We start from the raw sequence: 18,552 nt of genomic DNA, 5'->3' as shown, positions 1-18,552 counted from the left end.
TATATCATTTACTAACAAGGACTTAGAAGAGAGAGACCTAATGTTTAATAGACCACATTTAACTGTTTTAGTCTGTGGTGCAGTTGAAGGTGCTATATTATTTTTTCTTTTTGAATTTTTATGCTTAAATAGATTTTTGCTGGTTATTGGTGGTCTGGGAGCAGGCACCGTCTCTACGGGGATGGGGTAATGAGGAGATGGCAGGGCGAGAGAAGCTGCAGAGAGGTGTGTAAGACTACAACTCTGCTTCCTGGTCCCAACCCTGGATAGTCACAGTTTGGAGGATTTAAGAAAATTGGCCAGATTTCTAGAAATGAGAGCTGCTCCATCCAAAGTGGGATGGATGCCGTCTCTCCTAACAAGACCAGGTTTTCCCCAGAAGCTTTGTCAATTATCTATGAAGCCCACCTCATTTTTTGGACACCACTCAGACAACCAGCAATTCAAGGAGAACATGCGGCTAAACATGTCACTCCCGGTCCGATTGGGGAGAGGCCCAGAGAAAAACCTATATTCAATTGAATATAGGTTGAAGAGGATTTGCAAATCATTGTATTCTGTTTTTATTTACATTTTACACAATGTCTCAACTTCATTGGAATTGGGGTTGTATGCCATTATTTTCAAATAAAGGAATTTTATATATATATATATATATATATATATATATATATATATATATATATATATATATATATATATATATATATATATATATATATATATGAAAGAGACTTTTTCAAAAATTATGTCTTGGGAAAAAGAAGGTGGTTGTGGGTGGGAGGGGGGTGAGATCATTTTATAATCATTTTATACACGTCTGTCTCAATGTGCCGAAAAAGTGCTGAAGTCCACATCTTCCGCAATTCCTGTGCTAGTCAGATGACATACCAGATCAAGACAGCGTCCAGTTTAGAAATGAACGGCATATTCCACTGTTACAGGAGTTTTTTTTCATGGAAAGAAAAGTGGAGGAGTTCCGCGCGTCGCGGTGGAGCCGCATTGCGCAAAGCAACGCCGTGATGAAGCCTCACAGGACATGTTGGGGCATGTCCAGCTCATGCTTAATTTCTCGGATAATCACACGACTGAAAAGTAACCAGAAGCTGTCTGAAAGCCGTCCTGTGAGACCAACACGGACGTGGTTTTATCCCGTGCCATGAGCGGCACGGTGGCACAATCCTCCGCTTTTCTTTCCATGAAAAAACTCCTGTAACAGTGGAAAGTGCCGAAAAAGTGCTGATATCCAAGTCTCCTGCCTTTTTGTGAAAGTCAGACGACGTCCCGGATCAACAAAGCCTTCACACTGGAAATGATCTGGTTGTTTCAGCGGGGTGTCAGCCTGTCAATCAGCACTCGGAGCGCGGCGCGCTCTCAGACGCTGTGGGCCGTCCTTAAAGCGACAGTAACACTCCTTAATCTGTGTAATCCCCACAAAATCGTCCCTGAAAACCATGTTAATTTTCTGAATGGTGTCCACCTGGAGGTCTCTCACAGTTTCTGGAAAAAAACTGATGCAGCAAAGCTCCAAATCGTTCATTTATTCGCAATAAAAAAACGACGAGAGGGTGGACCACTGCTCACACAAAGCCTGCTCACAGGTGAATGACACAGCCGACAGGCGTGAAAAAACTCACGTATGCGCACGAAGGTTCAAGCTTGGCTGATGCAAGTACACGTGATTCAAATCCATATGGTTTTTGAAAAAATAAAAAGGTCCGATACTTTTCTAACAGACCTCGTATGTGTATTTATGTATGTAAATTTTTCTGCCACTGTGGTATTTGCCATTACTACATATGCAGACAGGGGAAAAGAGAGAGAGAGAAAAAAAATCATGATTTAGTAGTGCTGAACGTTCCAAAATTCCTATTTGTGATCATTATTAATTAGAGCTGGGTAATTCTCTGTGTCAACACAATAAAAGGGTTTGTTTGAGAGCACTCACTGGATTGACCAACACAGTGCAATGGGAAAGATTAAACTTTTGGAATAGTCTACCCTAAGTCCTGACTTCAACCCTATTGAAAATCTCTGGACTGTGCTTAAAAGTTGGGACCCTGCCAGGAAACCAGCTAATTAAACTGAGCTGTATAGATTCTTGCCAACAAGAGTGGTCAAAAATCCAATCAGAATTCTGCTAGAAGCTTCTTGATGGTTACCACAAGGACTGCTTGAGGTCACACTTGCTATATATTTGATAGCTGTATGTATATCTTTTATTTTTTTTCCCCTGTATGCATAATTTTGAGCCTGTGTTTGGTTTTAGAAGACCTAAAATTAAACTTAAGCATGCATCAAATGATTGTTTTTTTTTTGTTGTTTTTTTTTTCTATTTAAGACATAAGTTGCACATAAAAAGCCCCAGAAAAAGAACAGTTAAGAAAATACAAATAAAGAAAATACAGAACATTCTCTGCCACTGACTTTCGTATCCATGGGGAGTTCCACCACTTGAATAAGGTCACCATGCAAAAGCATGAAAACTCAATTGGGAAAGTCCTTTGGTACCATCTAGTGGTACTAAAAAAAAAAAAAAAGTACAGGAATCCATGTTGGCACAAAAAACAAAACAAAACCACCATGTTTCTGAATAAACTTAAAAATACTTCACACCTACCTCTGCAGTGGTGTGACCAAAACCTTCCCCATCACAGGAACATAGTCTCTGCTGATGGGCTGTGGCAAAGGTTAACCGCTCCGTATCTTCAGCGCGATTCTGATTTTCATCCATGCACCATTTATCACCAGCTGCACAGATACAGCATGCGTGTTTTCACTGTAGGTCTGTTATTCACTGCTGAAACCAAATACGTGTTCAGTGTGTGATGAATGAGAATCTAAACTCAGTGCTGTCCTGACCTCCAAAGGAGTCGTTGCCTTCATCTCAGGTGTACAGTCCAGTTGTCATCCAGTTTGGAATGTTGGCTTTGGGGGGCTTTCCAAGGGTTTCTGTCCCAGTTTCAATGTTCCCCTGCTGTTTTTTTTTTTTTTTAAAACAGAATAATAGTGACATAATCAGTCATATGCAGCAGAAAGCCTTAATCTGAATCAAAGGTAGAAAACCCTCCAACCTCATCCATTCTTGACCATTTCAGGCTCATCTTGTCTGGCTCTGTGGTTTCTGTCACACTGAACCTCACCCTCCTTTCTTCTGTCAAACCATTCCTCAGAGAGGACTTCTCATCCAGACTGCTTCCATCCTCTGTCTGTCCTGCAGAGACAGGATGCTGGTCTTCTGAGCCTCTTTCAGGTCTGTCAGAGTCACACCCTGCGTGAGGTTCAAACGGGTTCAGATCAGCAGTCAGACACATTTAAACAGCATTCAGCTTTTGTAAGTCAAATGTTCTTTACCTGGGTAGACCTGCGTGTCTGCCTGGCATGGCGAGACCGAGCTTTCCTCTCAGACTCTGCTTCCTCATCAGATAGAACCTAGTAAAAAACAAAAATTGGTATATCAAGAAACCAGTAAAAAGAAGGGGAGATAATACAAATATAGAGTACAACCCCAGTTACAATGAAGATGGGATGTAAAATGTGTAAAATGTACATAAAAATGGAATACAATGATTTACAAATCCTCTTCAACCTATATTCAATTGAATACACCACAAAGACAAGATATTTAATGTTCAAACTGATAAACTTTATTGTTTTGTTTTGTCCTTTTGAAATGGATGACTGCAGAGGTGTCAAATCCAGCTTCAGAAAGTAAAAACCCTCCCATGTGTTGCTTCTACCTGTGCACCTAAAACAGGTGATCTCAATAATTAGCTCATCCACCTGCTGAACTAATTACAATCAGCTGGTTTACTGGGAAGATGGAACAAATATGTGGCTCGACTTTTACTTTCCGAAGCTGGATTTGACACCTCTGGATGCCTGCAACACATTTCAAAAAAGCTGGGACAGTGGTATGTTTACCACTGTGTTACATCACCTTTTCTTCTGACAACACTCAATAAGCGTTTGGGAGCTGAGGACACTAAATGTTGAAGCTTTTTGTTCTTTCCCATTCTTGCCTGATGTACGACTTCAGTTGTTCAACAGTCTGGGGTCTCCACTGTCGTATTTTGCGCTTCATAATGAGCCACACATTTTAAATGGGCGACAGGTCTGGACTGCAGGCAGGCCAGTCTAGTACCTGCACTCTTTTACTACGAAGCCACACTGTTGTAACACGTGCAGAATGTGGCTTGGCATTGTCTTGCTGTAATAAGCAGGGATGTCCCTGAAAAAGACGTTGCTTGGATGGCAGCATGTGTTGCTTCACAATCTGGATGTACCTTTAAGCATTGATGGTGCCATCACAGATGTGTTAGTGCCCATGCCATGGGCACTAACACACCCCCATACCATCACAGATGCTGGCTTTTGAACTTTGTGCTGGTAACAAGATGGATGTTTTTTTTTTTCCTCTTTTTGTCTGGAGGACATGATGTCTACGATTTCCAAAAACAATTTGAAATGTGGACTCATCAGTCCACAGCAGACTTTTCCACTTTGTGTCTGTCCATTTCAAATGATCTCGGGCCCAGAGCAGGCAGTGGCATTTCTGGATGTTGTTGATGTGTGGCTTTCACTTTGCACGGTAGAGTTTTAACTTGCACTTGTAGATGTAGTGACGAATTGTGTTAACTGACAATGGTTTTCTGAAGTGTACCTGAGCCCACGCGGTAAGATCCTTTACACAATGATGTCGGTTTTTAATGCAGAGCCGCCTGAGGGATTGAAGGTCACGGGCATTCAATGTTGGTCTTCAGGCTTGTCGCTTATGTGCAGAAAGTTCGCCAGATTCTCTCAAATCTTCTGATTAAATTATGGACTGTAGATGATGGAATCCCTAAATTCCTTGCAATTGAACGTTGAGAAACATTGTTCTTAAACTGCTGGATTATTGATTCACCAAGTTGTTCACAAAGTGGTGATCCTCACCCCATCTTTGCTTGTGAATGGCTGAACCTTTTGGGGAGGCTTCTTTTTATACCACTGTCACAGCTTTTTTGAAATGTGCTGCAGGCATCCATTTCAAAACGAGCAAATATTTGCACAAAAACAATACAGTTGAATATAGGTTGAAGAGGATTTGCAAATCATTGTATTCTGTTTTTATTTACATTTTACACAACGTCCCAACTTCACTGGATCTGGGGTTGGATTTATTACAAAAAAAAAAAAAAAATCACAACAAACATTCACATTTTTTCATTCAGCATGTGCAAAGTTCAGTCAATTACTTTACAGAGAGATCACAAACATGAAATTCTGGCACGTCGATATAAACTGCTACATCTTGATGTTGACCATATTTGAGAAAATGCAACAACAAACCCAAGAAAAGAACGAGCATGAGTCACTGCCTTTTAGACCTACCTGGAAACACATGCTTGCATGGTGCACGTGGAAGGCCACAGACTGTGGCATGGAGACACTGCAGCAGAGATGATGGGGTGAGGCAGGATAAAACGGCTGGAATAAGGGAGAGAGACAGAGAGAGAGAGGCTTCCTGTCTGAATGATAGAAACACAATCGATAAACCATTCTGTGTACCAGAGTCGCATTCCAGATGAACATTGAGGCAGCACACACATTTCTGTACACAGTACTTACATGACAAATACCTCAAATTACATGAATTATGCAAGAAGTGTGCAGCAGTTTGCCTTTTTGTTTTTTCCTGCACAAAGTGCAAAAACTCACAAAGCAGCTCTGCAGCCTCACTGGACACAATGCTATATTTTGGAAGACTTGATTAATAAACTGCTGACTGCAGTGTGTGTGTGTGTGTGTGTGTGTGTGTGTGTGTGTGTGTGTGTGTGTGTGTGTGTGTGTGTGTGTGTGTGTATACACTCAACAAAAATATAAACGCAACACTTTTGGTTTTGCTCCCATTTTGTATGAGATGAACTCAAAGATCTAAAACTTTTTCCACATACACAATATCACCATTTCCCTCAAATATTGTTCACAAACCAGTCTAAATCAGTGATAGTGAGCACTTCTCCTTTGCTGAGATAATCCATCCCACCTCACAGGTGTGCCATATCAAGATGCTGATTAGACACCATGATTAGACACCATCCCAAACACGCTCAATGGGTGACATGTCCGGTGAGTATGCCGGCCATGCAAGAACTGGGACATTTTCAGCTTCCAAGAATTGTGTACAGATCCTTGCAACATGGGGCCGTGCATTATCCTGCTGCAACATGAGGTGATGTTCTTGGATGTATGGCACAACAATGGGCCTCAGGATCTCGTCACGGCATCTCTGTGCATTCAAAATGCCATCAATAAAATGCACCTGTGTTCTTCGTCCATAACAGACGCCTGCCCATACCATAACCCCACCGCCACCATGGGCCACTCGATCCACACATTGACATCAGAAAACCGCTCACCCACACGACACCACACACGTTGTCTGCCATCTGCCCTGGACAGTGTGAACCGGGATTCATCCGTGAAGAGATCACCTCTCCAACGTGCCAAATGCCAGCGAATGTGAGCATTTGCCCACTCAAGTCGGTTACGACGACGAACTGGAGTCAGGTCGAGACCCCGATGAGGATGACGAGCATGCAGATGAGCTTCCCTGAGACGGTTTCTGACAGTTTGTGCAGAAATTCTTTGGTTATGCAAACCGATTGTTTCAGCAGCTGTCCGAGTGGCTGGTCTCAGACGATCTTGGAGGTGAACATGCTGGATGTGGAGGTCCTGGGCTGGTGTGGTTACACGTGGTCTGCGGTTGTGAGGCTGGTTGGATGTACTGCCAAATTCTCTGAAACACCTTTGGAGACGGCTTATGGTAGAGAAATGAACATTCAATACACGAGCAACAGCTCTGGTTGACATTCCTGCTGTCAGCATGCCAATTGCACGTTCCCTCAAATCTTGCGACATCTGTGGCTTTGTGCTGTGTGATAAAACTGCACCTTTCAGAGTGGCCTTTTATTGTGGGCAGTCTAAGGCACACCTGTGCACTAATCATGGTGTCTAATCAGCATCTTGATATGGCACACCTGTGAGGTGGGATGGATTATCTCAGCAAAGGAGAAGTACTCACTATCACAGATTTAGACTGGTTTGTGAACAATATTTGAGGGAAATGGTGATATTGTGTATGTGGAAAAAGTTTTAGATCTTTGAGTTCATCTCATACAAAATGGGAGCAAAACCAAAAGTGTTGCGTTTATATTTTTATATGTGTATATGTATATATTTTATATGTGACTAAAAAGATTAATCCAGGTTTTGAATATATTTCTTATTGTTACATGAGAAACAAGGTACCAGTAGATTCAGTAGATTCTCACAAATCCAACAAGACCAAGCATTCATGATATGCACACTCGTAAGGCTATGAAATTGGGCTATAATTAGCTATTCGGATAGTTCCCCATATCCGGATGGGTTACCATGACAATCTGTCCGCAAAGCATATTTTGTTACAAAACACAAAGCTAAAAACACGATTAGAAAAACCAAGTCGGACTTGAACAAAATCCATAAATATCGAAACGGCATCGGAAAAAACACCCCGATTGAAAACTTACCAGCTAATGACCGGACCATCTGTCAGCCGGTTCTTCATGGTGCAGCATGTTTGGATGACACTTTAAGTTTGCATGTTTATATGTATACCAGCCAAGTGTTATGACATCTTTCTATTGGTCACATGCAGTGTTGCCACAGTAACTTTGAAAAGTTACTTTATACAGTTACATGATACAATTTCTCTATACAGTTACTTCATTAGTAGCTGTGGACAAGTTGCTGGCAGCTGCTGAATGTAACTAATAAAGTAACTAGTCATCTAACTTTATTTTTAAGATTGAGTACTCAGAAAAGTAACTATTAGTTACTTTCCTGATTACTCAGTTACCAAGTTAGATTACTAGTTACCTTATTAGTTACATTTTCTAGCTGCCGACAAGATGTTGGCAACTACTAATAAAGTAACTGTATAAAGCTGCTAATGAAGTAACTGTAAACTAATTTACTAATGAAGCAAAGTAAACTAAAAAGGTAACTTTTCAAAGGAACTGTGGCAACACTGGTCACATGAACTTGGGTGGTCCTGAAAGGTCAAGGGTCATATCTGTTAGACTTATCTAATCTCTGGTGACGTGACTTCATGCTGTGAAAACTGTCACAGCTGTCAGATCTGATCGTTAACCAGTGCAAACAGGATAAATATCTTTTGTTTTGTTTGAATTTTGATTCTGATTTAAAAGTGAGTTGTTTCTGGTAAGATGATTCAGGTCAGATCCAGGTTCAGGTCACGTCAGTGCTGCTGACTGGTAAAATTAAAATCAAACACTTCATGTTGATTTTTCTTTTTACAGAGTGCAAAGGAGTGAAACACACAGAAAGCAGGATGGTGGAAGGAACCAAACCAAAGGAGGTGCTGAAGAAGGAAAGAATTCCCAAAGAACCTGAGACCAAAGTCTTCAAACAACCAGAGACTAAACTCTCAACTGAACCCGAGACCAAAGTCTCCAAACAACCAGAGACTAAAGTCTCAACTGAACCCGAGACCAAAGTCTCCAAACAACCAGAGACTAAAGTCTCCACTGAACCCGAGACCAAAGTCTCCAAAGCCACGACAACTGAAGACCTGGCACAGAGGGATGCGTTGGTCAAAATGAACGAAGATGTAGAACTTCTAAAGGAGCAGCTGGCATCTCTGAAGATCGCCACCGAGGAAGAGCAAGCAGCGATGAGGGCAGAATGTAAAAAGAACCTGCAGGACAGAGGCAAACCTCCAAACAAAGCTGGAAACCCACAAGGCTGACTGCAGGAGGGAGAAGGAACAGCATGAAGCCCAATTTAGTGAAGAGCTGGAAGCCCAGAAAGCTCGATTCAAAGATCAACTACAATCAAAGACAGACAAATCTTGGGTTTATGTTGTTGGATGTTTTTGTCTTGTTTCTGGTTTCTTTACAGCAAAGTGTCTGAAGACCTGAGCCACAGATTGCACTGACAGAGGACACACCTGCCTAAGACTTTTGCAAAAGGAATGAAGACCTCAGGCTCTGCTTGTTGTAAATAAAGTTTAAATATGTAAATAAAACGAATAATAAAAAAAAACTTTTTGTGATGTTCATTGTTTTCAGTGACATTTACTGTTGCCCTTTGATCAAGAAAACTACTGCTCATCCTTAAATGTTCTGGTACCCACGGCCTGGCTTGTCGGCAGAAAACTGGCTGTAAACGTGACAATTTGCATGAAAAAAGACTTGTTATAGTTTGTCAGTCCAATTATTTATATGGCAGCACAGTGGATTTGTGGTTCTCACTGTTGCTTCATGGCAAGAAGGTTGTGGGATCGCTTCCCGCCTGGTCTTTTCTGTGTGGAGTTTGCATGTTGTCCCCATGTTTGTGTGGGTTCCCTCGGGATGCTCTGGCTTACTCCTATGTCCAACTCCAAAAACACTAAATTGACTGTAGGTGTGAGTGAGAGTCTGAATGTGTCCCTGCGATTGACTGGTGTACTGTCCACTGTGCACCCTGCCTCTCGCCCAGTGTTCTGCTGGGACAGGCTCCAGCTCCCCTGTGTACCTTAATTGGAAGGAGGATAGAAAATGGATGAATGAATTACTTATATTTTCTGAAAATGGGCAGACTGTGCACATGAATGGCTGTAATTTTAGCAGTTTGTATCCCTGCTGTGTCTCTGTCCCATGCTGCCCTCTAGTGTCTAGTTTTGTGTTCTCAATTTTGAATTTATTTTTACAAGTGATTCCATTTGAACTGGGCTCATATCCGAAGCCACCTCATCATTGCAATTTCTTTATGGTTCAGACAATATGTTTTTAAACCCCTTGGATCAACAATGAGTCTACAGTACAACAGGGAACCATATTTTGATGACCAAAAACCAGGACATTTGACCCGGCAATGAGATAATCAAAAGATACTCGAAGTTTACTAAAAGATGAAACACAATGAAAACCAGGCCATTTTCATCACTTTCTAAAAGGAGGTGCTGAAGAAGGAAAGAATTCCAAAAGAACCTGAGACCAAAGTCTTCAAACAACCAGAGACTAAAGTCTCCACTGAACCCGAGACCAAACTCTCCAAAGAACCTGAGACCAAAGTCTCAAATAAACCTGAGACCAAAGTTTTCAAACAGCATGAGACTAAAGTCTCCAAAGCCACCACAACTGAAGACCTGGCACAGGCTCAGGTGGACAAGTTGGTCAAAATGAATGAAAATCTGAAGGAGCAGCTGGCAGCTCTTAAGATCATCACCGAGGAAGAGCGAGCAGCGATGAGGGCAGAATTTCAAAAGAACCTGCAGGACAAAGAGGCAAACAGGAAGGAACAGCATGAAGCCCGACTCAGGGAAGAGCTGGAAGGCCAGAAAGCTCGATTCAAAGAGCAACTACAATCAAAGACAGACAAATCTAGGGTTTATATTGTTGGTTTTTGTCTTGTTTGTGGCTTCTTGACAGCAAAGTGTCTGAAGACCTGAGCCACAGATTGGACTGAGAGGACACACCAGATGTTTGCAGAAGGAGTGAAGACCCCAGGCTGTGCTTTTTGAAAATAATTTAAATATGTAAATTAAAAAAAAATCTATTTGTATTTTTTGTCATTGTCATTTGACTTTTTGCAATTTGATTTCCTGTTGACTGCTTTATGAAAATAAAATCAGCTATTACATCATTATCAAAATCTTTGACTATTTGCAAAACACCTGGATTATTGGATGTTCATTAAAGAAATCCATGATAGAGGGATGTGTTTTGTGCACATAAATAACGTGTAAATCTTGTATTCATCTTGGAAATACAGCTCCATCTTAATTCTCCTGAACTAATTCAGCTCTGTTCATAAATATATATGTAAACATTTTTTTTTAAATAAAGGTTATTATATACAGAATATTTAGTTACAGAAGCTCATGCTCATCAGAACATAATCCTCAATTTTATGTCTCATTAATTAATCTTTTCCAGTGAGAGATTTTACCCAAAGCTACCTTGGAAAAATATTTGAAATCATGTGACGTGTGAATTTCCATCCAGTATCCCAACATCTTGAAAGTAACCATCTATCTGCTGCAACCAGATGAATCATGGGTGTCTGCTTTTCCTTTTACAATGGCTCAGATCCTCATTCCTGAAGCACCTGTGAGCTCCTTTACAAGTTTCATTCTTCAGATTTAACACACAGCACAATATTGCTTGTTAAATTTTTTTTGTGGGCATCCCACATCCTGTCTGCATAAAACTCATTGTAAAAGTGACAATTTGTATTGAACAACATCCAGATACTTATAGCATCTGAAAAAAGAGAGAATGCAAAAAGATTGTCATTCCTGTCTACACTACAAGCACACCTTGGTGGTTTCATTTCACCTCTGTTGTGTTGCCATAGAGAGACAAAGTTGCACAAACTGTGCTGGTCAAAGCACCCTCTGACCTCTGTATGACCTCTATACTATATCTGCATAGTATATGATCATTCCTGTAACTGTAACAATTATTAATTTCTGGAAACAAGCACCAAAATTGGCACAAATACTCCTTAGACTTCACTCTTGAAAAAACCGAAAGGCCACTTGAATTTTTAGTAGACAGCCAGGTAGAGGTCAACTGAAGAATTATACAGGGGTCAAATTAAAAGATCCTCCAGTCATATTAAAAATTATACCACATTTGTCTGATCACAAAGATTCCAGAAAGGTATAGTTTGGACTACCACTGATTGGATGTTATGGAGTAAAGACAGCAAGAATGGTGAAAAGCTTAATTTCAGTTTGTAGGGGGATAAAAGTTAAAGTTGCTCTAATTTTGTTAAAATGTAATGTAAATTATTAGTTAATAGTGTTTTAAAAAAGGAATAGTTTGCACCATGTGCCATGCTTAGTTATCATGTTACAGGGTAACATGTCACATCACATGCAGTCGAATGCAATGGCCCTCGACATTGTTTGACCTTTACTTTGCAGACCAGGCATTCATCACCATCAAAACTATTCCATTTATTACTTCTCTTCACCCAGGCATGGACAGGTACTTCTACTCGTAATAATAATGAGTAGGGGTGTCGGAAAAAATCGATTCACGTCCGAATCGTGATTCTTATTTATTACGATTCTGAATTGATCCAAAATGTCCAAGAATCGAGTTTTAAAAAGCATTTTTTTTTAAACATTTTCTTGCTTACTTGCTGAGTGTACTGTTTGTGAGGCAATGGCTTCCGTACTACAGCGTCCCTGCGAAGGGGGGGGGGGGTGGTCCGGCATGCCTCAAACACTCGAAGAGCTATGAAGAGGACGAAGAGCTAATTCAGCCAGCCACCGTCTTTGCTGAAGGCAAATGTTTGGGCGCATTTTGGATTTTATTATTTGCTGCGTAAGAAGGAGATTGACATGACTTATGCAGTGTGCAAAATTTGCAAAATGAAAGTCAAGTACTTCAGAAACACTTCAAATCCGCAAGCCCACATGCTACGCCATCACCCGGAACTAAAAGAAGCGGAGCAGCGGTCTCTGCTGACTACTGACCAGCGCTTCACTAAACTGCCAGCCAACTCTGAACGAGCAAAGCATTTTCTTAAACATAAACATTTTTTAAGTAATATAACTATTTCTCAGAGCTCTTTCAATCGAAAATCGATTCTGAATCGAATCGTCACCCCAAGAATCGGAATCGAATTGAATCGTGAGTTGTTGAACGATTCACATCCCTAATAATGAGAGTAACATGCACCAAGATGTGTTTTTAGAGGAAAGTAAGCTGTTATTGCATCAATAACAGCAGCCCAAAATTACATACTGAAAAAGACGGGACCAGGGTTTATTTCAAAGACATGACAATGTGACAGATGTCATGATGGTTAACACTGCTGGGGCAAAAACTGTACATTTTGCAAAAGTGAATATGGCTTCATTCATGTACAGCAGTGTCTCTATTTCACCAAGAGCCACTAACATCACATTTGTGAAAAAGCAATGCATGAATTTGTCAAAAAGAACTTTAAATATCATACATTTTCCCAGAGAAATGCAAAAAAGACAACATTTCACACCATTCTGATATATCTCCTCGGTAACAGTCAGCCCTGAACTGCTTCATGAAACTCTCAACCAAATTTTAAACAGTATGACCATGACAATAATAGATATTATAAGTGATTTTGTTTGCTAAAGTATTACAGAGAGATTACAGCAGTAAAACGGTGCTGGTTACACTAAAACCAAACCCTTCCTGGTTGATTTTTTTTTTTTTTTAAGACACTGAAAATACTAGTCATGTAATGTCTGAATGGAATGGAGAGTGCAAATAGTGAAATGAGCCAAACCTTAACAGCAAACCCTCTTATGAAGCTATCAAATTACAAATATTTACTTTAAGTTTAAAGAAAGGAAAAATTCAAGCAATTCCTGCACTTGAAAAATAAATCCAAGATTGCTCTAAATTACACTTTATTTCCACATTCATTATCTGGCCTGTTCTTGTGTAACCATCAATCAAACAAACAAACAAAAAATAAAAACAGTTCAAAAGTTTGGAAAGAGGATCAAATGTATTTTGACTCAAAGCATTTCTTACAATACAGATATTAATATGTGGTTTATGCATTATATTTGTATTATAAGATAGGGAACTGTGGGATGAGCTGCTTCCTCTGCTTCCCAAGTTACCTGGACCCGGATAAACGGCTGAAAATGAATGAATGCATTATATTTTTCAGTATTATTCTTTCCACAACATAATTTTAAAAATGAACATTTTCTTTGAAAGGATTTTCCCAGAGGGCAATTACTTTAATGGTCTCAAATGAGTTTTTTTTATTTTATTTTATTATTATTTTAGACAATTTTTGTTTAAACGTGTATGGCCTTTGCATTTTTTAAGATTTAACTCATGGAAATAATTTTCTTTGGCACCGCTATAATGTTATTTCTTAGCATTTAAATAAACGATTCATAATATGATATCGCCAATATGATCAAAATTCACACTGTCTGGAAAGAATTTAGAATTACAACCCCTGATGGGTTGAAATTCAAGCGATCAGATGCCATGACCTACATTTTGTACCAGCGTCATAGATCACGTGGGAGCTTCACCCGATCTGCGCAAGGATGCTAGGAAGGACACAGCAAAAGCTAATCAGAGTAAAGAAAGGTAGTGTGACGTAAACTGGCTGTTCGCGCAAATGAACTTAATCAAGATGGTGGATAACTTTGAAAAAGCCTATTACCCTATGAACATAAAATGAGAAACTTATGAGTGTTTCTCATATTTTGTAAAAGTTGGCAAGAAATAAACACACTTCCTCCTGCAGATTGTTTGCACAATGACATTGGAAGGAAAAGACAATATTCGCCATGGAATATTCATCCTCCAAATAAATACGAGGTCTATTAGAAAAGTATCCGACCTTATTATTTTTTTCAAAAACCATATGGATTTGAATCACGTGTGATTGCGTCAGACAAGCTTGAACCTTCGTGCGCATGCATGAGTTTTTTCACGCCTGTCGGTTGCGTCATTCGCCTGTGAGCAGGCTTTGAGTGAGGAGTGGTCCACCCCTCTCGTCGTTTTTTTCATTGTTTAGGAATGGCTCAGAGACTGCCGCTTTGCTTGATCAAAATTTTTTCAGAAACTGTGAGGGACATCAAAGTGGACACCATTCAAGAAATTCAGATGGTTTTTGGTGAAAATTTTATGGGCTTCAAAGAGATTACGGAGTGTTACTGTCGCTGTCATATGTTCTCTCCATTAAAATGAACTATAATTTTGCAACACGTTTCAAAAAAACCCCTACATTATAATGCTTGGATTCCAACAGAAGCTAAATTTTGTCCAATTGGTGAAATTTGAAAGGCTGCAGATTTAAGTCCTTACTGTTGCTGTAAGATGTGACAACAGTAGAAATAAGGGAAAAGAGTGATATTTCTAAACTTTTGAACAGATGTGTTAAAAAACATCCATTTTGTATGAAGTTTTTTGTTTGTTTTCTTGTAAAGCATCATGTCTCTGACAAAAACAAACGTTTAAAGTGTCATGGCACTTTAAATAGAGACTCTATTTGCTCTTGCTTGCCTCTACTGGTGGTTGGCTCTCACTGCGGTATTGTATCACTTCCTGTTCCGGAGCACAGCAGTGTTTTTGCTGTATCTGTTAGCTGTTTAATCTGCGCAGTTAGATTGATCTAGTTATCTAGATTACGATTTGTTTCCCAGTGTAATCTTTACGTGCCTTAACTAAAGCACTCCTTCTGCTGAATCACCTCTAAATTATTTACACATTATTCACTTTGCGTGTTTTTAGGAATCCGCTAGCTTAGTGTAGCTACTAGCTCTTAGCCGATTTAGCATAGCGGCTTCTCCTGTCTCTTCCGCACTTTTCTGCTCTGGGTGTGAAATGTTTAGTTATTCCTCAGCCTCCTTTAGCAGTAACGGTACTTGTAATAAGTGTAGCTTATTCGTAGCTTTGGAGGCCAGGCTGGGCGAATTGGAGACTCGGCTCCGCACCGTGGAAAATTCTACAGCTAGCCAGGCCCCTGTAGTCGGTGCGGACCAAGGTAGCTTAGCCGCCGTTAGTTACCCCCTGGCAGATCCCGAGCAGCCGGGAAAGCAGGCCGACTGGGTGACTGTGAGGAGGAAGCGTAGCCCTAAACAGAAGCCCCGTGTACACCGCCAACCCCCAAATTCAAAAAGAAAAAATAATATAGCACCTTCAACTGCACCACAGACTAAAACAGTTAAATGTGGTCTATTAAACATTAGGTCTCTCTCTTCTAAGTCCCTGTTGGTAACTGATATAATAATTGATCAACATATTGATTTATTCTGCCTTACCTGGTTACAGCAGGATGAATATGTTAGTTTAAATGAGTCAACACCCCCGAGTCACACTAACTGCCAGAATGCTCGTAGCACGGGCCGGGGCGGAGGATTAGCAGCAATCTTCCATTCCAGAGCTTTAATTCATTTGAAAGCTTGACTCTTAGTCTTGTCCATCCAAATTGGAAGTCCCAAAAACCAGTTTTATTTGTTATTATCTATCGTCCACCTGGTCGTTACTGTGAGTTTCTCTGTGAATTTTCAGACCTTTTGTCTGACTTAGTGCTTAGCTCAGATAAGATAATTATAGTGGGCGATTTTAACATCCACACAGATGCTGAGAATGACAGCCTCAACACTGCATTTAATCTATTATTAGACTCTATTGGCTTTGCTCAAAAAGTAAATGAGTCCACCCACCACTTTAATCATATCTTAGATCTTGTTCTGACTTATGGTATGGAAATAGAAGACTTAACAGTATTCCCTGAAAACTCCCTTCTGTCTGATCATTTCTTAATAATTTACATTTACTCTGATGGACTACCCAGCAGTGGGGAATAAGTTTCATTACACTAGAAGTCTTTCAGAAAGCTCTGTAACTAGGTTTAAGGATATGATTCCTTCTTTATGTTCTCTAATGCCATATACCAACACAGTGCAGAGTAGCTACCTAAACTCTGTAAGTGAGATAGAGTATCTCGTCAATAGTTTTACATCCTCATTGAAGACAACTTTGGATGCTGTAGCTCCTCTGAAAAAGAGAGCTTTAAATGAGAAGTGCCTGACTCCGTGGTATAACTCACAAACTCGTAGCTTAAAGCAGATAACCCGTAAGTTGGAGAGGAAATGGCGTCTCACTAATTTAGAAGATCTTCACTTAGCCTGGAAAAAGAGTCTGTTGCTCTATAAAAAAGCCCTCCGTAAAGCTAGGACATCTTTCTACTCATCACTAATTGAAGAAAATAAGAACAACCCCAGGTTTCTTTTCAGCACTGTGGCCAGGCTGACGAAGAGTCAGAGCTCTATTGAGCTGAGTATTCCATTAACTTTAACTAGTAATGACTTCATGACTTTCTTTGCTAACAAAATTTTAACTATTAGAGAAAAAATTACTCATAACCATCCCAAAGACGTATCGTTATCTTTGGCTGCTTTCAGTGATGCCGGTATTTGGTTAGACTCTTTCTCTCCGATTGTTCTGTCTGAGTTATTTTCATTAGTTACTTCATCCAAACCATCAACATGTTTATTAGACCCCATTCCTACCAGGCTGCTCAAGGAAGCCCTACCATTATTTAATGCTTCGATCTTAAATATGATCAATCTATCTTTGTTAGTTGGCTATGTACCACAGGCTTTTAAGGTGGCAGTAATTAAACCATTACTTAAAAAGCCATCACTTGACCCAGCTATCTTAGCTAATTATAGGCCAATCTCCAACCTTCCTTTTCTCTCAAAAATTCTTGAAAGGGTAGTTGTAAAACAGCTAACTGATCATCTGCAGAGGAATGGTCTATTTGAAGAGTTTCAGTCAGGCTTTAGAATTCATCATAGTACAGAAACAGCATTAGTGAAGGTTACAAATGATCTTCTTATGGCCTCGGACAGTGGACTCATCTCAGTGCTTGTTCTGTTAGACCTCAGTGCTGCTTTTGATACTGTTGACCATAAAATTTTATTACAGAGATTAGAGCATGCCATAGGTATTAAAGGCACTGCGCTGCGGTGGTTTGAATCATATTTGTCTAATAGATTACAATTTGTTCATGTAAATGGGGAATCTTCTTCACAGACTAAAGTTAATTATGGAGTTCCACAAGGTTCTGTGCTAGGACCAATTTTATTCACTTTATACATGCTTCCCTTAGGCAGTATTATTAGACGGTATTGCTTAAATTTTCATTGTTACGCAGATGATACCCAGCTTTATCTATCCGTGAAGCCAGAGGACACACACCAATTAGCTAAACTGCAGGATTGTCTTACAGACATAAAGACATGGATGACCTCTAAAATTAGAAAGGTCTTGTCTCAGAGTGATGCTGAAAAACTAATTTATGCATTTATTTCCTCTAGGCTGGACTATTGTAATTCATTATTATCAGGTTGTCCTAAAAGTTCCCTGAAAAGCCTTCAGTTAATTCAAAATGCTGCAGCTAGAGTACTAACGGGGACTAGAAGGAGAGAGCATATCTCACCCATATTGGCCTCTCTTCATTGGCTTCCTGTTAATTCTAGAATAGAATTTTAAATTCTTCTTCTTACTTATAAGGTTTTGAATAATCAGGTCCCATCTTATCTTAGGGACCTCATAGTACCATATCACCCCAATAGAGCGCTTCGCTCTCAGACTGCAGGCTTACTTGTAGTTCCTAGGGTTTGTAAGAGTAGAATGGGAGGCAGAGCCTTCAGCTTTCAGGCTCCTCTCCTGTGGAACCAGCTCCCAATTCAGATCAGGGAGACAGACACCCTCTCTACTTTTAAGATTAGGCTTAAAACTTTCCTTTTTGCTAAAGCTTATAGTTAGGGCTGGATCAGGTGACCCTGAACCATCCCTTAGTTATGCTGCTATAGACGTAGACTGCTGGGGGGTTCCCATGATGCATGCTTCTTTCTCTTTTTGCTCTGTATGCACCACTCTGCATTTAATCATTAGTGATCGATCTCTGCTCCCCTCCACAGCATGTCTTTTTCCTGGTTCTCTCCCTCAGCCCCAACCAGTCCCAGCAGAAGACTGC

Source organism: Thalassophryne amazonica, chromosome 6, assembly GCF_902500255.1.
Source record: "Thalassophryne amazonica chromosome 6, fThaAma1.1, whole genome shotgun sequence".
Taxonomy (NCBI): domain Eukaryota; kingdom Metazoa; phylum Chordata; class Actinopteri; order Batrachoidiformes; family Batrachoididae; genus Thalassophryne; species Thalassophryne amazonica.
The sequence above is the reverse complement of the archived record's forward strand: the minus strand, read 5'-3'. Positions refer to the sequence as shown.